This window comes from Nicotiana tabacum, chromosome 22 (assembly GCF_000715075.1).
Source record: "Nicotiana tabacum cultivar K326 chromosome 22, ASM71507v2, whole genome shotgun sequence".
In the NCBI taxonomy this organism is placed as follows: Eukaryota; Viridiplantae; Streptophyta; class Magnoliopsida; order Solanales; family Solanaceae; genus Nicotiana; species Nicotiana tabacum.
The window spans coordinates 175,476,489-175,497,930 of record NC_134101.1 but is presented as its reverse complement, the minus strand read 5'-3'; positions in this window follow the sequence as shown (position 1 = coordinate 175,497,930).

Sequence of the window (21,442 nt, the reverse complement as noted above, 5' to 3'; positions counted from 1 at the left end):
AATTAACGCACAATTAAGTAATAATTAAGCATAAAATTGTATATTTGGACATTAAATGCTAAAAATGCAAACGATGCCTATTTTTGTAATTTTTATTTTTTTGTAAAACAAATTTAATTACTAACAATTGTCGAATTAAATCCTACATGCAAAATGCGACATATTTTTGTATTTTTATTAATTTAACAAATAAACATGCACAGACAAATATAAATAATTATTCAAAAATATCACAAAATTGCACACCAAAGAAAAATCATTTTATTTTTGAATTTTTTGGGAGTAATTCTCATATTGGGCAAAAATCACGTGCTTACAGCTGCCCCTCTTTGCCCGAATACACGAAGAGTTTTCGTGCAAAGATAAAGCGAGCGATTTTTGCCCATCCGAGTACTCCGTGTGAAGCATTTTTTTTTAAAAAGTTTTGACCGAACCTTTGCTTCAAAGGTTTCCTACATATCCTAGGCTAAACAGGAATCAGGTCAATGTAGTTCGGGAAATTTTGGTAGCTAGGACTACCGTAGGACTGCAATGTTACTGTTGTTGCATGCTATTACCATTGCTTACCGATCTCCTTGTTACACCGTGTTTAAAAGAAAACAAGAAGCTAGGCTAGACTGCAATTTGTTCTTGTTGCCTTGCTTTCTTGTCTGCTTGCATTTTTTCCGGTGTTTTTCTTCTTTTTGACACATGCACTTGAGTTTGTGCTGGGACCTCTTGTTGTAACCTTACGCTTCCCGATGCCGGGGAATTTTATTGTTTCCTGCTGGGGATTCCTATTGTAACCCTCTGTTTTATTGTCCTCTGACTTGATCTTGAAATGCATGCCTCTGTTGTATGGGCGGGCTCCCAACTTCAATACTTGAAAATTAAAGACTGAAATGTATGCCTCTATTATCTGGGTGGGCTCCCAACTTCAATGCTTGAAATGTAAAGACTGAAATGTATGCCTCTGTTATCTGGGCGGGCTCCCAACTTCAATGCTCGAAATATAAAGACTGAAATGTATGCCTCTGTTATCTGGGCGGGCTCCCAACTTCAATGCTTGAAATGTAAAGACTGAAATGTATTGCCTCTGTTATCTGGGCGGGCTCCCAACTTCAATGCTTGAAATGTAAAGACTGAAATGTATGCCTCTGTTATCTGGGCGGGCTCCCAACTTCAATGCTTGAAATGTAAAGACTGAAATGTATGCCTCTGTTATCTGGGCGGGCTCCCAACTTCAAATAAACAACTTTTGAAATAAACGTCATTCCTCTCTTCAGGCGGGCTCCTGACTTCAACAACAACTTCTAAAATAAAATGCCTTTCCTCTCTTCAGGCGGGCTCCTGATTTCAACAACAACTTTGAAAATAATCGTCATTCCTCTCTTCAGGCGGGCTCCTGACTTCAACAACAACTTCTAAAATAAAATGTCTATCATCTCTTCAGGCGGGCTCCTGATTTCAACAACAACTTTGAAAATAATCGTCATTCCTCTCTTCAGGCGGGCTCCTGACTTCAACCAATAAATCGCCATTCTATTCGAGGGCGGATGAACCCGAAATATCCTATTCGAGGGCGGATGAACCCGAAATATCCTATTCGAGGGCGGATGAACCCGAAATATCCTATTCGAGGGCGGATGAACCCGAAATATCCTATTCGAGGGCGGATGAACCCGAAATATCCTATTCGAGGGCGGATGAACCCGAAATATCCTATTCGAGGGCGGATGAACCCGAAATATCCTATTCGAGGGCGGATGAACCCGAAATATCCTATTCGAGGGCGGATGAACCCGAAATATCCTATTCGAGGGCGGATGAACCCGAAATATCCTATTCGAGGGCGGATGAACCCGAAATATCCTATTCGAGGGCGGATGAACCCGAAATATCCTATTCGAGGGCGGATGAACCCGAAATATCCTATTCGAGGGCGGACGAACCCGAAATATCCTATTCGAGGGCGGACGAACCCGAAATATCCTATTCGAGGGCGGACGAACCTGAAATATCCTATTCTAGGGTGGATGAACCCATTTTCAAAATCTTGGAATTGTCTTACCTCCGACTGTTTTTCTTCGAATTGTGTTGTCTTGCTATCTCTTAAAACTTGAATTGATTTCCTCGTTCCTCCGAGAAAATTTTTGACAATGGCAGAAAATCTTCTGCCCCATTTTTGGTGTTTTTCCTTGTTCTTCAGGTGGACGCCTGACTCCTGATATTTCAACTGTTCTTCCTTGTTCTCCAAGTGGATGCCTGATTGCTGATACTTCAACTGTTCTTCCTTGTTCTCCAGGTGGACGCCTGACTGCTAATACTTCCATTTCTCTTCCTTGTTCTCCAGGTGGACGCCTGATTGCTGTTTCTTTTATCGCTCTTCCTTGTTCTCCAGGTGGACGCCTGATTGCTAATACTTCCATTACTCATCCTTGTTCTCCAGGTGGACGCCTGACTGCTATTTCTTTCATTGCTCTTCCTTGTTCTCCAGGTGGACGCCTGATTGCTAATACTTCCATTACTCATCCTTGTTCTCCAGGTGGACGCCTGACTTCTAATACTTCCGTTGCTCTTCCTTGTTCTCCAGGTGGACGCCTGATTGCTGGGGATAATACCACTGGGGGAGTCTCCTTTCTTCCCCTCCTTCAAATTCAATTTTTTTTTTGTTTTTTTGTTTTTGTTTTTGTTTTTTGTTTGTTGTTTTTTTTTTCTCTTAACACTGCTGAGATAAAAGTGTTATCTTCTTAGGATAACGTTGTTGAGGATAACGCTGCTGGGGCATTTTATCCATTCAAATTGATGCTTCATTCTTCTGGAAGCTGCTGGGGATGATAATGGCTTTTGCTTTTTCTAAACACCAATTTCATCTCCTTGGTTCTATCTGCTGGGGATCAACTTCCTCCATTGGAAGCATATTATGTTGGGGGCAACCCTGGTTCAAAGACCACTTCCTTGGTGCTATCTTTATTCCTCCCCAAATGGGTACCTGATTTCCAGAAAATTTTCTAAATGAAAAGAAAAAATTTCTGCCCCAGTTTAACAATCTTTATCATGCATTTCCGTTATAAATGCTATTTCTTTTACCTGTTTCAAATCAAACAAAATTTGTTAGTTTAAAACGCGGTGGTTGGTTGTGATACTCCTACTGGGATGGCTTTTCCCTTTCTCCTTCCTTGCTCTGCGTCCCACAACTTGTTGGGGATGATATTATTTGCTGGGGATAATCCTTTTCTGCTGGGGATATCCCTCTTCTTTCGTGGCATGGCTCGGAAACTTGCATTTTCCCATCCTTTTAGTCTCATATAAATTTCCCAAATCATGCTCATTGCTCTCCTTGATTTGTCCACGGGCCTTGGCCTTGAGGTTTTAATAACCTTTGGTTTTGCAAGGATATCCCTCTTGACACTCGTCAATCCTTTTGTCAATCTCCTTTTGCTGGAGATATCTTTCTTGACACTGGCCTTGCGCTTGTTCCTTGCTGACTATACCATTTGTATGTACTAGTCAGATCTTATCTTGGAAAGCTGATGGCCTATTTTGAAGTCATTTCCCACTGGTTCTGACCAAACAGACTCTACTGGGGAAATTTCTATGAAAGGAAAAGATAAAAGGAAACAGAATAAAAGACAACGGAAAAAGATGACTCTTTAACAAAAGAAACTATAAATAAAAACCTATCAAACGCAAACACCGACTCTAATGGTCATGGCATGCATATGTGGCCTATCCTCCGTCATCAATCGTCTTTAAAGATCTTCCCTTGACGATTCCCCATCTGATTCTCAATCTTATTCGACTTGTAGTGCCCGAAGGGTTTTCACTATCAAGTCTCTCTCATTTTGGTTTTTCTCTCAGCTTTCATCGCCTTATGGTGTCCGTGAAGATTTTCACCGATAAGACTCTCTCATTTGTATCACTTTCCAGCTGGGGATTTGGAGTGTTGCCGGTATGACTTTCTCTACTTAGAGTCCCTTCTGCTGTAGAACAGAGTGTTATGTTCACCGGTAAGACTCTCATTTGTCTGACTTGGCATCTTTTGAAGACTGATCAGAAGGTCTTTCTTTGGACCGTAATGTGGGTTTTGGATAGGCTAGAAAGAAAGGGTATTAAAGGCTCAAAAACAAAATAAACTTGGGGTTCAAAATTACAACCTTCGGAACCATATTTGTTTATAACAAGCGCAACCCTTGCCCCAGTTTCTTGCTTGGGGATTATTTATTTATTTGTTTTTTTTTTAATTTTTTGTTACACTATGCACACCATGCACACTATGCACCCTATGACCGAGCCGTGAAGCGCCTACGTATACTCCTTGAGGAATCAGGTCAAACGTAGTTCCCAATTCCTCTTTTCTTCTGAATTTCTTTTGTTTTTTTTGTTATCATTTTTCTCCTCTTATTTTTTTTCGTCTTTTGTTAATTTTTTTTTCTTTACCTTCCAGGCTCTTATTTCCTAGTCATTGTTATTTATTCCGAACGAGGGGTATGAAAGAAAATAAATAAGGCTCAAAATGGGTAACAAAGGATAAAGTGTTTAGGTAGCAGAACAAAATGTCTTCGTCATTCCAGCCTTTAAAACATGCCAAGTGCAAACAACGTAATTGAACATAGATTTATAGTCTCTTCCGATGGTGCTGGACTTTGACAATTATGTTAAACATTTGCTTTTTCATTTGTCATTTCTAGAGCACCATTGGGCAACACTCTCACTCTCATAAACGACCCTCATGCCAATTTGGCGAATCTTGCATTTAACGGTTTTCTTTATGTTTTACTTGTCCCAGTTCCACATGACTCGGGCTCCAAATAATCTCAAACCGTTCTTATTTCCTTTAAATGCTTTGATCACCTTCCCAGGGTTTTATGATTAACTTTTAAGATTAGGCCCAAACTGTGTGCGCATGTCATGTCCCTAGAATCGGTGTTGAACAAAAATGATAAAGGACTAAACAGAAAGATGACTGGAGATAATAAAGACCGGTTTTTGTTTTAGACTACCGGCGAAATGGTTTGAATAATAAAACAAACAAAACAAACCAGAATAAAATCCTAAAATAGTCTGGACAAAACTTAAACAAACTGATATGACAAAATGGAAAGATAAGAAGGTTTGACACAAGACCATATTCGGATTACAACCCTAAGAATAATCCGGACAACAGAAATGACAACAAAATAAGCCACCACCAGCTTCTTTTTTGCTAACCAAGGAACGGAGCGTCCTTCCACTTTATTAAAATTGGCATCTTTAGCCACTGAGCTTTGCATCAGTATTGTCCAGACCATTTCCAACTTCGATATCATCAACCTTAGTCAACAACTCCCCGCTAGGATTTGAGTGCTTCTGTTATCATGCCTGATCCCCGCAAAGTGTGCTTCTGGGTCTTGTATTTCCGGCTTACCACAAACCAACCACCTTCTTTCTTTGCGATTCAAAACAAAACAGGTTAGAATGGACTGAGTCGGTCCTCATTATTAACAACATTTTTTTTTCTTTTTTTTTTTATTTTTTCTTTTCTCTTTTTTTTCATTTTTCATTTCTTTTTTTTGTGGTGTGTTGTGGTCGAATCTTATGGAGATTGCCTACGTATCATGACCCCGCATGAATCAGACCTTGCGTAGTTCGGACCAATAAAAGATAAACAATACTAATTATTTTTTCAATTTTCATATTAAAATAAACTGGGTTTCAAAGGTTTGAAGATGACCTACAAACTCGAAAATCAAATAACCCACATATTCTAATTAAAAGATTTACAAACTCCAAAAACAAACGGCCAGCTTCCTTTCTCCGTTTGACAAATGCAACCGAACGATTATTTTTGCAAATGTGGCCCTTCCAAATTTTGAGGCCGGGGAGGATTATTTTATGACACTTTACAAACTTGCTCATTCTTTTACGAAAATAGCTTTTCGACAATTTAAAGATACTCTAAGGCTATTTCGGCAAGAACGGTTTAAGACACTGCCGAAGCTGGCTCGACTTATTTTGACCAAAAGCCCAAACGGTATTCACCTGACCGTTGACTCTTTGTTTTTTTTTTGTTTTTTTCAAATTACAATAAAAACCTGGTGTTGCAAACACGGCCCTTCAGCACCTCGGGGACGAAGATTTTTAAGGCTGTGTGGGTCAACTAGACCAATAATCCTAAACACGACCCAAAAGGTGGCTGTTTATGCAAAGTCAACCTTCCGGCGTCCCTTTTCGAGAACATTCGGCTATTTATGACATAACAACATCACCTGACTTATTTATGACTTTTTTTATCGTTTTTCAAATTAGAAAACTCAATATTGCAAACACGGCCTTTCAACGTCTCGGGGACGAAGATTTTTAAGGCTGTGTGAGTCAACTAGACCAAAAATCCTAAACATGACCCAAAGGTGGTTGTTTATGCAAAGTCTGCCTTCCGGCGTCCCTTTCGGGAACATTCGGCTATGTCTTGATAAAACAGCGTCACCCGACTTCTTTATGACCAAATTAAAATTTGACATATTTTTTTTTGTTGCTATTTTTTAGCAAAAGGGGGGTTGGACACTACCCGACTTATTTATGACAAAATTAAAATTTTCACATGTTTTTTTTGTATTTATTTGTTTTTGGCTATTTTAGCAAAAGGGGGGGTTGGACCCGAGGAGGGTTGCCTACGTATCTCACATCCGGTGAGAATCAAACCCGCATAGTTCGGGCCAATTAACCGAACTATTTTAAAACAGGATTTTTTTTTCTTTTTCAGCAACAAATAACAAAACCACTTTCAAATCACGACTCTTTTTATTTTCATTTTGAATTTTTCAGAAACGAATAAAAAAAACTATTTTAAAAGTAAGACTCTTTTTCATTGTCATTTTCAGGGGAAGACAAACTATTTTCCTTTATATATATATATATATATATATATATATATATTTTCCTTTTTTATTTTTTTTTATTTTTAATTTTTGAAAAAATAAGACAGAACAACAATTTTTTTTTATCTTTCTATTTTTCTTTGTTTTTAATAAAACAAACTAATAAAACATTTTTTTTCATTTTCTCAAAATTTCGGCAGAGTTTTGATAGTATTTGGACATTGGTTTTTTTTCAAAAATAAACAGTCAATTCCCTAACCGCAATTTTTTTTTTCAATTTTAAAATATTATTCCTGATATTCAAAAGTCAGTCAACACACAAATCTGGATCAAATAAATGCGCAAGTAGCAGCAAGTAAGATGCATCAGGATGGTCATTTTTATTTTTTTATTTTTTTATTTTTTGGTACACCTGTCCTAGACAGACCCAACCCCTGTGTTGAGCCTCCAAAGTCAAATGCACGTGATGCAAACAATCGCTCCTACTAGGGATCCGGCATGAAGCTGAGTTATTCTAAGTGAAAAAACCTGAGGCATATTGTTCTAGCCCTGGCTCACCCAAGTGGACAGCTTGAGCCGAAGTGGGGGCAACGTACCGGGAGCACGAAAGTCTGCCCGGCCTAGTTACTTGTCCCAACTTCGTCTTATTTGGTATGACTTCTAACAGAAAGGTGGGTCACGCGCACGTGTACACCATAAGTTCAGAAGACTCAGAAAGAAGAAGGGCTTCGTAGCAGTTGTATATACACAATTCAGATAATATTAAATCGGTAAAAGCATCATTTAGCACATTAGGCATATATTATGTAAAAATCAGATAATAAATAAAGCCAACTATAACAATTATTTTAAGCTCGAATTCTTGAACCCTGAACCAGTGGTTCTGGGTTATAAAATTCCCCAACAGAGTCGCCAGAGCTGTCACACCTCCTCTTTCCGCCCCCGCGAGGGTGCAAGGAGTTTTCTCCAATTAAAGGACAGTCGAAACGGGATTTGTTTGTTTATTTCAGAGTCGCCACCTGGGAATTTTAAGGCGTCCCAAGTCACCGGTTTTAATCCCTGAATCGAGGAGAACATGACTCTGTTTGTTATTCTGCGAACTAGAAATCTGAGTAAGGAATTCTGTTAATTCGGGAGAAGGTGTTAGACATTCCCGAATTCCGTGGTTCTAGCACGGTCGCTTAGTCGTTATTATACTTGGCTTAATTATCTCGATTTGCTAAATACATGATTTTTGTTACCGCTACAATTAAAGATTTTCTTGAAACGAATCACGCGTACGTATATTCGTGTTATATATTTTTTATAAACGTGAAGAATCGTGTCACGCATACGTGTACACAATAAGATTGACAATATTATTATTTTTTTGTTTATTTTTATTATAAATATAGACTTATGTTCGAAATTGTGCTTAAAATAAAATTAAGAACGTTCGTCGCTCTTGTATGATTAAATAGTGAACTGCACATCTCGGGTTATATGAAATTGATTTGATATTCTCCGAAAAACCCCCCTTTTTATTAAATGTTCGCTCGAAGTTGCGCGAACGCATAATCCGAATTGCCTTTAGAAATATAATCAGGTCACACGAACGTATCCCTAATCACAAAATATTCTTGATGGTAGTATAAATTTTCCACAAATTGTTTATTACATCCATACATTTTTTATGTGAAAGTCATGAGAAATCACTATTTGAGATGCCTCTAAATTCCTTGAAAAGAATTCACAATTTATTAAGTGTTGACCGCAAATTATATTTTTCGCGTGTGAATTATATTCCTCAAAACCATTCGAATTTAAAGAGTAAAAAAATAAACAATGTGTGATTAATACTACCATTTTTATAGTAAATACAATATTTGCCTACCCAAAAAGCGAATTGCGTATAAAACTTAGGAAAAGAATTGATTTAAGAAAGGAAGTGATATTTTCGAAGAATTTTCATTATTCTATTTGTAGCGAATGCTATTTTTACATTCTTAAAATTGTTACAATTTATAAACCTAATCTCCTTCTACATCACTTGTTCTTAATCCAATAGGCACGATTATTTTGGTTAATTCTGCTTATGATTGAGTTTGGGATATACATAATCAAACCAATTTTTATTCTCAACCTATGCGAACTATTGGCAAACACTAACTTTACACATTGTAAAAATTGTTGACGTTATCTTTTACATTATTTTTAAAGAAATGAGTTGATCGCATTCAAATAACTAGGCCATTTGTTATTAAGAAAGAGAACTAATCTACCTGTTGACTTAATAAGATGATACCACATATAACGTAAATATACATCTACACCATTCACCATATTCCAACATTGTGAACATAACGGATTGTATCAATGCACCTTTCAACTATTGATTATAAACATAACCATTATTACGCCATATATGAACAAAATACAACTAACATCATTCAATCCACAATTAAATCGGATATTTGACAAAATAGGCTAGTAATATAGTTTTTTGATATTTCCATACTATTCCTTACTTAACTAACAATGTCACAAGACTTAATTAATGGCCAACTTTCTGCCATGTTCCCTATCTCAACAATTCAAACAGTAAATGTCATCACTAGTCCTCAAAACATATAAGATTATCGTGGAATTTACTACTCCAGAAGTTTAATTAGTTAACAGTTTATCATGTCAGGTATAATACTATATTAACCAACTAAAACAAAACTGAAACTTAAACTAATAAAATTTAAATGAGTAGAAGACATCCTTATAATTCCAAACTTCATTTACTTGCCATGTTGAAGCTTTTCATGACATGAGTTTACAGATATGTACCTGATATTGGAAGCAAAAGAAAATGAAGATGAGAATCAGCAGCAGTAATAACAGTACAGCACAGCAACAACAGCCTAGCAACAGTAACAACCCAGGAAAGAGTTTGCAAACCAGTAGAGCAGTAATCCCAAAAACAAAAGCCTCAAGCTTTGAATGAAACAACAACAATTAATACTGATTTCAAACAAAGAAAGAAAGCAAAAGATTTTTTTTAGTTTTTTTTTTTTTATTTTGAAAGCTTAAATACTTTTCGGAATTTTTCTTTATCTCTTAAATATTCAGCCCTTTTTCTCTGTCTTATTTTCTTTCTCTTCTTCTCTATATTCAGATTAGTTCCTCTATCTGTATTCTCTTTATTTCTGTTTTGTGTTCAAGACTTCCTATATATAATCCCAACCCTTAAATCAATTAAAATCAATCCCTTTTCCCTACCAAACCCATTATCTTCCCACTCATCTCCATTACATTAAATAAATATATCATCATCACCCCATTATATTTTGTCCCCCATGCTTCACTAAACAAATACAAGATTCCTCCCCACTAAATTTTGTCTTGTCCCCCCTTTATATTAAACAACTATATCACAACTCACCCCAATACATTTTGTTCCCCATGCTTCACGTAAAGAATTCTGAAATGTATAATTCCTAAACTACCCCTCCGACCTTATTGCAATTACTATTTTACCCCCAAACGTACTGCGATTTACCAAATTACCCCATCAGCTATAACAAATCAATTAATCAAACTTAACCAAAATATAGTCAATATGACCAATTTCTACATAAATTCAAACAACAAATCTCATGAACATGATTTCTTCAACATTTCAACAACAAATCACATGAACATGATTGAACAACAAGGAACAACTAAAATTTGATTGAACAATATTTTTAGCAACAAATAAACCTATTTTCAGATTCAACAACAACAACAACAAACAAGTATATTCAGATTTCTAAATTCAATAATATTGAACTTAAAATCAACTCTAACAACATTACAACAAACAATTCCTATATTAAACTTAAACAAGATTATGGGACAAATACAAGAAATAATCATAAATGATAAACAAGAAATCAAACTATACAAATTTAGAATTCAAGATCAACCAAACCAAGTATGAACATGAATGAATCTATTTTTAAAACAACAAACATGACGGATTCACATGATTTAAACAATGTTAACAATTTCTGAAAAATACATAACTACATGAAACAAATTGAAGAAATAATCAATTAAATTTCAATTTGAATCTGACAAACATCAAACTAACAATTCCTTTTTTACAAAATAAATAAAATTAACATGACGTAAACATGAAAAACAACTAATTAAATTTCCATTTGAAATCTGAAAATTAATTCAACAAAACATATGAACATCAACAAAACAAAAATCAAATATCTAACGATAGACATGAACAAAACAAACATTTGCCGATTTTAGATTCGAGAATATCAAAACAAAATACGGACAAAATAAAATTTAAAATCTATTAACCGGATCGAAACGAAATATGTACGGACTGTTTTGACGATCCTCGAATGGGAATAAATCTGTCTGGACTCAACGACGAACTCAACGACGAACTCACCTCCCTTTTAAACTTGACGAACTCAAAATGACGCTCGACGTCCCCGACTAAAACTTGAACAAACGAGATGGTTGAATCTCGTTTTGGGACAGAAGGCGACGAGGATAAAGAAGAAGATGAAGCAGCAGCATCAACGGGAAGCAAGAACCCAGAAGAGGGCAGCCCTGGACGGGGTTGTTCTCCTGTTTTCAGCCATGGAAACGAGTGGTCGATGAGGGCAGTGACAGCAGTAGCATGATGGGTCTGTTTGGTTCGAACTGGATGACGAGCAGCTGTTCGTCGAGGAGGAAGACGGAGCTGCTGGAACGGCAGCAGCAGCGACGCGTCAGAGCAGTGGTCGACGAGCTATTCGTCGACATGGTGGAGCTGGGTGTTTTAAGGACTGTGGTCGTTTGGAGATGGAGCAAACGCAGAAGTCGACGCGGAAACAGCTGCCATGGAAGCGAGTGGTCGACGAGGGCCATGGTGGACTGCTTGGTGGAGCTGGGCAGCCATGGATGTCGAGCTCAAGCTCGAGCTTGACGAAGGACGAAGAAGATGAAGTGACGACGCAGACGAGCTGTTTGTTGGTGGAGTTTGGACGTGAGGGAGTGGGGTCGAGGGCAGCCATTGATGGAGCTTGGAGCTTTTGGGAAGATGAAGAAAATAGGAGGGGGGGAGGATGACTTAGTATATTTTTTTAGGGTTTTTTCTTCTTTTTTGTTGTTTTGTTTTTGTAAAATGTAAGATAATAGGATGTTGGGTTATGGACTGGGTCGACCCAGTTCGAAATGGACTGGGTCGTTTGGGAAGATTGGGCCATTTTTTGGGCCTGTGGCTTGAAATCGAAGAAGAGGCCCAATTCCGACTTTCTTTATATTTTCGCTCTCTTTTCTTCTTTTATTTCTCTAAAACTAAATTATAAAAATACTTAAACTATTATTAAGAACTAAATTAAGTTATAAAAGTGCAAATTAACTCCCAATAATAATTAACGCACAATTAAGTAATAATTAAGCATAAAATTGTATATTTGGACATTAAATGCTAAAAATGCAAACGATGCCTATTTTTGTAATTTTTATTTTTTTGTAAAACAAATTTAATTACTAACAATTGTAGAATTAAATCCTACATGCAAAATGCGACATATTTTTGTATTTTTATTAATTTAACAAATAAACATGCACAGACAAATACAAATAATTATTCAAAAATATCACAAAATTGCACACCAAAGAAAAATCATTTTATTTTTGAATTTTTTGGGAGTAATTCTCATATTGGGCAAAAATCACGTGCTTACACCTAGGTTTTCCAATAATCTACTAAAATTTTCACAATTTCCATGTTAAAATCCACCCATAATACATGATTTAAATGCATATTATACAGAAATTACTTACCTCAAAGTGCTAGGTGAAAACCCCTCCTCAAAGTGCTTTATCTTCGACCGACAAGTGAGAGAATGAATAAAAATAAGCCTATGTCCCGACTTACATATACCCTTCTGCCCCTAGTGGTTCCGCTCATGCGGAAAATTGGTTGCTTCTATGGCTCCGCATCTGCGGTCCTCCCCAGTTGGCCTCCTTCCGCTTTTGCGACGTCTTCTTCGCATTTGTGGTCTCGTAGATGCGGTCGAACCCTCGCACATGTGCCTTTACCTCTTCAGCTCCAGGATGCTTCTGCGGATTATTAACCGCATCTACGATCGCGCACCTATGCTACCACGTCCACATCTTCAGGCTCAGCCCACCTTTCCAAATTTCGCACCTGCGGCCAATTCTTCGCAGGTGTGAACGCACCAGATCCCTACTGCTTCAGCCATTTTTCTAAGTACAAACATGTTCCGCACATCGTTTGTAGCACCCCGAGGACCCCAGGGCCCCGTCCAAACATACCAACAAGTTTGTAAACAGAAAATGGACTCGCTCAAACCCTCAGAATGCATAAAACAACATCAAAACTAAGAAACGAACCCCAAATCAAATCAAAACAACCTATGAACTTCAAGTTCTTCCAACTTACTCCGAACTCGCCGAATCATATTTAAACTACTCGGATTAATACAAAATTTTAAGTGCAAGTCATAAATAACCATACGAACTATTCCTAGGCTCGAAATCTCAAATGGGCCTCAATAACACCAAAACCTACTCCAAACCAAACTTAAGGAACTTAAAAACCTTTAATGCGCCAAATTTCAACATTAAGTGCTGAAACGCTCCCGGATCATCCGAAACCCGATTCGAGCACTCACCCAAGTCCAAAATTATCATACAAACCTATTGGGGCTGTCAAATCTCGTTTTCGAGGTCGTTTAATCAAAAGTTGACTCAAGTCAAACTTAGCCATTTTAAGCCATTATTAAGGAACTAAGTGTTCCGATTTCAACCCGAACCCTTCCAAACCTGAATTAACCAACCCCACAAATCATAAAATAGTAAAAGCACACATGCAAATTCTTAATTAGGGAACGAGGATCTAGAAAGAAAAATGACCGTTCGGATTGTTACACCGTCCCCCATACCGCCCATCCCTTTCTTTTTCCCAAGCCACCACCTGTTATCTTCCTCAGATCATCCTCCTCCTCCCTTTCTTCTTCGTCCACCTTAGGTTGCCACCAAATAATTTTTAAAGTCCCATAGAAAAGCACCATAAAATGTCACCGGGCCATCATCAAAATCCGACGACAAAAGCACCTCAAATAGTTGTTGGGCATAGATCTCTCTCTCCCTCTCTTTTTTTCTTTTTATTTTTATTTCACCATTTCTTTTGTTTCTGAAAACACATTTGCAAAATATTCCATTATCCATATCTAAAAAATATATTTGGACATAATTCTCATGAATGTTGGCTGAAAAATTATATCCATTGACCCTCTTTGCTTCATCCATTTCATCTAATATTCAAATAAATGTTTGCAAAATAGTTATTTTTTTAAGAAAGATACGATGGAATCCTGAGAAAAATAAATATTCACGGAGAATAAGAAAGCACTAAAGGTGAATAGTGGTTGAGAATTATGGTCAGGTGCCAGGACTTGAAAGAAGAAGAATAATGGGAAAAAATTATTTGAAAAGAAATATAAATGAGAAATAAGCGGAAAAGATAAAATTTATTTTAAAAAAATATTACAATAGATCCACGCGCTTAGAGTAAGTGAATATCATTTAATGGTAAAAATAATCAAACTTGTCCAACATAATTCTCTATTCAGACCCAAATAAAACCAGTTCTTAACAATAATCTAAAAGTTCCAATTTTTTCGAGTTCTGTCACGACCTGGACTTCCCACCTTCGGGACATGATGGTGCCTAACATTTCACTTGCTAGGCAATCCAATGTTATATATATCTATTAACCAATTTTAACAATTTTCAAATTAAATCACAGTAATAAAACCGAATAGTCTGAAATACAAAAATAAAATTATAAGTGACGAAATCCAAATACAAATCCCAAAACTGGTTTCACGAATAAGTGAGCATCTAGAATACTACAAATAATGGTCTCGAATAAACATAATTGTCACGACCCGGAATTCCAACCACGGGGTCGTGATAGAGCCTAATATCTACTTGCTAGGAAAGCCGACGTGAGAAAATTAAATTTCCATTTTTTTACAGTTCAAAGAAAATAATGATAAATAACGAGAATTAGAAATCCAATTCAATACAGTACCAACACAAGTCATGTGATAATATACACTCTCAAAGATCCGGAGTCATGAGTACACGTGCAACTAGAAGTTCTATAAATTGAGTTTGAAATAAATACAACTGTTTTGAAGTAAATGAACGGTAAAAGAGGGAAGAGGAAGGGGACTTCAAGGTATGCAGATGCTAGGAGATCTACCTCAAGTCTCTGTATGCAGTGATCCGAGCTGATGCACCTCACGTACCGCTAGGACCAATACCAGAATCTGCACAAGAAATGCAGAAGTGTAGTATGAGTACATCCGACCCAATGTATTATGTAAGTGTCGAGCCTAACCTCGACGAAGTAGTGACGGGGCTATGACAGGACACCTGCGTAAATAAACTTGTAAAAGTATATATACGAAGCAGTAACAATAATAGAGAATAACATCGTAAAAACTGGGAGGGGACATGGAACAGGAAAAAGATATGATAACTATGACATGTATGACATCACGTAATAGCCAAATAGATCACCCACCAATGAAAACAGATAAACCATGATATGAAAATGACACGACATCACTCTTTGCGCTTTTACTCTCAATCTCACCATACAACAATGAATAAATGAGATGAATGGCACGGTATACCCCTTTGTGCTTGTACTTTCTTCCTCACCAAATAATAATGAATAAATGAGATAAATGGCATGGCATCACCGTTCGTTCCTTCACTCTCTTCCTCCCATGTATTAATAAATAAATGATATAAGTGCAATGACACGTCATCACTTTCGTTCTTTTACGCTCTTCCTTGACATGTAATGAGGATAATATGAATTCAGGAAATAGATAATACGGAGAATGAATTAACGTCAAATATGATGCCAATATACCAAACTTCAACTTCCAAAATACTCAACAATTGCAAAATAAGCAATAATTACAGAAGGAATATTCAAAGAAGTAATAACCTAACCCAAGCATGGATATTATAATTAAAAAATATAATAAAACACAAGAAAAAAAGTTCCACCCGCATACTTTAACCCAACAACGATGCATAAATACTCATCACCTCACATATACATTGTACCCACACATTAAACATGTAGAAAATAGACTAACAAGTCATAATCCCTCAAGTCAAGGTTAACCACGACACTTACCTCACTCCGCAATCAAATCAAAGTTCAACCGAGGTGTTTCCTATAAAATACGCCTCCAACCCAATCGAATCTAACCAAGTATAGTTCAAACAATTCAAAATAAGATTAAACTACCCATGAGTGAAAAAGATGATTTTGGAAAAAGTCAACAAAAGTCAACACAGGGCCCGCTTGGTCAAAACTCGAGATTCGGAACAAAATCCAATTACCCCTTCACCCCTGCGCCTGTTATGTGATTAGTTTTGAAATCTAACCTCAATTTGAGGTCTAAATCTTAATTTTACAAAATCTCCAATTTCTACCTGAATCCCTAATCTCTACCATGAAAATCCTAGATTTAATGTCAAAAACTTATGAAAGGTAATGGGTAATTGAAAAAATAATGAATTAAAGTCACTTACCAATGAATTTTAGTTGAAAAGTATCTTAGAAAATTGCCTCTAGGGTGTTTAGAGTTGAGAGTTTGTGAGAAATGAGCTAAATCCCATTTTACGCTATTTTACCCAGTTGCAGATATTGCAATTACAAAACATAGTTTGCAGTTGTGATGATTGCAAAAGTAATCAACTCTTCGCAAAAGCGAAAAAGTCTCTAAGCCTGCTATTATCGCAAATGCGATAAAAATATCGCAAATCAGAACTAGGGCTGTCCACAAATGCAAACAATAAACTTGCAAATGCAGGTCTGCAACCATGCAAATGAGAACAAACCCACCTTCGCATCTACCAACTTGACTTTGCAAAAGCGAAGCTGACCCAGCCCCCACCAACATCGCATATGCGAGCCTGACCTCGCATATGCGAGTCTGACATCGCATTTGCAAGGCTCGTATTTGCGAACAGGTTCTCGCAAATGCAAGACCTGCAGGCCTGGTGCCCTAGCATTCACTCTAAGCTAAAAATCACACTGTAGCCAATTTGAAATACACCCGAGCCCCTCGGGCTCCAAACCAAATATGCACACAAGTGTAATAACATCATGCTCGCTCGATCAAAATACCAAAATAATACCTAGAACTACGAATAAGACATCAAAATGAATGAAATTTATAAAGAAACTTAAGAACTTCCAAATTTACAACTAGGCGTCCGAATCACGTCAAATCAGCTCTGTTTTGCACCAAATTCTGCATACAAGTCATAAATTGTGAAATGAACTTATTCTAGGTTCCGAAACCGAAATCTGAACCCGGTAATAATAAGGTTATCCTACGGTCAAACTTAGGATTTCTTTAAACCTTCAATTACTAGTTTTTATCAAATCACATTAAATTAAGTTAGGGACTTCCGAATTCGATTTCGGGCATACGCCCAAGTCCCAAATCATAATAAGGACCCACCAGGAAATAGTAATTCGGGTTCGTTTACAAAAAATGTTGATTGTAGTAAACTAAAATCATTTTTAAAGATAAATTTCACATTTTCTTCAATTTTTCACATAAATATTTTTCAAAAAAAAAAGACACGGATTGCGCATGCAAACCGAAAGGCTAAACGGAGCTATTCGAGGTCTCATAACATAGAAATGAAGGCTAAACTCAAAATGACCCATCGATGGTTATCACTTTCTCCACCTCTAAAACAAACGTCCATCCTTGAACAAACATAGAAAGGTACCTGCGCTGATGAAAAGGTGTGGATATCTACTCTGCTTGTTGGACTCGAAATCCCACGTGGCTACCTTGATCGGCTAACCTCTCCCTGTACTCTAACTGAAGGATAACTTTTAGACCTCAACTTCTAGATTTGCCAGGCTAGAATGGCCACTGAATCCTCCTCATAAATCAAATTCTTATGCAATTGGACTGAGTTGAAACCTAACACATGGGACGGATCCCCGTGATAATTCCGGATCATGGACACATGGAATACCGGATATATTGGTGATAAACTAAGTGGCAATTCTAGTCTGACGCATAACTCTTCTACCTAGACTAAGTTGTGCAAAGTGGATCCTCAATCATCTTGACCTTTTCCAAGGCATCTTGAACCAAATCGGTACCCAACAACCGAGACTCTCTAGGCTCAAACCAATCAACTGGCGAATGGCACTGACTCCCTCACCATAGGGAGCACTCTGAATGCTTGATTTGTAGATGTTATTGTAGGTGAACTCCGCATGTGGAAAGAACTGATCCCAAGAATTGTCGAAATCCATAACACAAGCGTGAAGCATATACTCCAATATTTGATTGGTGCGCTCGGACTGTCCGTCTATCTGGGGTGAAATGATGTACTCAACTCAACTCATGTGCCTAACTCATGATGCACAAACCTCCAGAAGTGCGAGGTAAACTGCGTACTTCGATCAAAAATGATGGACACGGGAACACTGTGAAGATGGACTATCTCGCGGATATAGATATCAGCCAATCGCTCTAAAGAATAGGTAACTACCATTGGAATGAAATGTTCGGATTGGTCAACTTATCCACAATGACCTATATCACATCGAACTTCTTCTGAGTCTGTGGGAATGCAACAAAATCTATGCTAACACGCTCCCACTTTGACTCAGGAATCTCCAGCCTCTAAAGCAAACCACCAGGCTTCTGATGCTCGTACTTTACATGCTGAAAATTCAGACACAATGCTACATATACAACTATATCCTTCTTCATTCTCCTCCACCAATAATGTTGTGGCAAGCCCTGATATATCTTGGCAGAGCCCAGATGGATGGAATACCGGGAACTTCGGGCCTCCTAAAAAATCAACTCACGAAACTCATCCACAATTGGCAAAAAAATCTGACCCTGCATCTGCAAAGCCCCATCATCAATAACAGTAACCTATTTGGCACCACCATTTCGCATTGTGTCCTTAAGGACAAGCAAATGGGGGTCATCATATTGACTCTCTCTAATGTGCTCATACAAAGAAGACTGAGAGACTGTGCAAGCTACAACACGACTGTGTTCCGAAACATATAACCTTACAAACTGGTTGGCCAAATCCTGAAAATCTGATGATAGTGGCCTCTCCCCAACTGGAATATATGCAAGGCTACCCATACTCACAGCCTTTCCACTCAAGGCATCGGCCACCATATTGGCCTGCCCGGGATGATAAAAAATGGTGATATCATAGTCTTTCAATAGCTCAAAACACCTCCTCTACCTCAAGTTGAGATCCTTTTGCTTGAACAAATAATGTAGACTCTGATGATCTATGAACACCTCACGTGATACGCCGTAGAGGTAATACCTCCAATCTTTAGTGCATGAACAATGGATGCCAACTCTAGGTCATAAACAAGGTAATTCTTCTCATGAACCTTCAACTACTGCGACGCGTATGCAATAACCTTGTCATCCCGTATCAATACTGCAACAAGCTCAATACGAGGTGCATCATAATACACCGTGTAGGATCATGAACCTGTGGGCAACACCAACACTGCCGTCGTAGTCAAAGCAGTCTTGAGCTTCTCAAGGCTCAACTCACACTCATCGGACCACCTGAACGGAGCACCTTTCTGAGTTAATCTAGTCTATGGTGCTGCTATAAATGAAACCCCTCCATGAACCGGCGATAATAACCTGCCAAGCCCAGGAAACTTCAAATCTCTGTATCTGAAGTAGGTCTAGGCCAGTTCTGAACTACCTCAATCTTCTTAGGATCAACTTTTATGCCTTCTACCGACACAACATGCCTCGAAAAGGCAACCAAGTCTAATGAAACTCACACTTTTAAACCTTGGCTTGTAACTGATTATCTCTCAGAGCCTGAAGTAGAATCCGAAGATGTTGCTCATGCGCCTCTAGACTGCGGGTGTAGATCAAGATATCATCAATGAATAAGATCACAAAAGAATCCAAATAGGTCTTGAATACCCAGTTTATCAAATCAATAAATATTGCTGGGGCATTTGTCAACCGAAATGAAATTACTAGAAACTCATAATGCCTATACTGAGGCCAAAAGGCATCTTAGGGACATCTGATGCCCTAATCTTCAACTGACGGTAGCCAGGCCTCAAATCAATCTTCGAAAATACCTTGGCACCCTGAAGCTAATCAAATAAGTCATCAATCCTCGACAACATATACTTGTTCTTGATAGTGACTTTGTTCAACTTTCGATAGTTTGACACATCCTCATCGAACCATCTTTTTTCTTCACGAACAACACAACACACCCCAGGGTGAGAAACTAGGTCTAATGAACCCATTATCAAGAAAATCTTGTAACTACTCCTTCAATTCCTTCAACTCCGTCGGGGCCATACGAAATGGTGGAATATAAATGGGCTGAGTGCCCGGAGGCCAAATCAATACAGAAGTCAATATCTCTATCGGGTGGCATCCCCAATAGATCTACAGGAAATGCCTCTGGAAACTCACGCACAAGTGGTACTAAATCCATGGAAGGAACCTCCACACTCGAATCATGAACATAGGCCAAATATGCTAGATATTCCTTCTCAACTATATGTCGAGCCTTTATATAAGAAATAACCATGCCGGTAGAATTGCCAAGAGTCCCTCTCCACTCTAATTGAGGCAACCCCGGCATGGCTAAGTCACCATCTTGGCATGACAATCCAATATAGAATGATAAGATGACAACCAATCCATACCAAAAGTAACATCAAAATCTACCATATTAAGAAGTAGGAGATCTACACTAGTCTCAAGACTCCCAACAGTAATCACACACGAGTAATAGACACAATATGTAATAATAGAATCTCCCACATGCGTGGAAACATACATAGGAGAACTTAAAGAATCACGAGGTACAACCAGATATGAAGCAAAATAGGACGACACGTAGGAATAAGTAGAGCCTGGATCAAATAGAATTAGAGCCTGGATCAAATAGAATTAAAGCATCTTAATGGCAATTTGGAACAATACATTTGATGACAGTGTCAGATGGCTCGGCCTCAGGTCTAGCTATGAATGCTTAAAATCAGGGCTGGGCTCCACCACCCTAACTTATGTCTCTCGGACGGCCTCTAGCTGGCTGGTCTCCACTTCTAGCGGCCTGAGCTCCACCTCTAATGGCCAAACCTCCACCTCTAATGGCCAAACCTCCATTTCTGGCTGCCTGACCCCTACCTTTAGTGGACTGAGCGGGCTATGGAGCAACCGGTTCCTGAATCATGGCACGAGAACATTGTTGTATGTCACCCTATGATCTAAGGAAAAATCTAGCAAGGTGCCTTGGATCTCCACAAGTATAACAAGCCCTCGGCTGTTGTGACTGCTGACCCGAGAGGTAGCCCTATCGACCTGGGTAACCACTATGATAACTCTGGATCGGAGGTGCACTAATAGGAGCTGATGGTGCAAAGTAGGCTTGCTGCTCAAGATGAGACACATAAGGACCATGACTGCCCGAAGCACTGTGGGATGCCTGAAGCACTAACTGAAATGGCTTGGGAG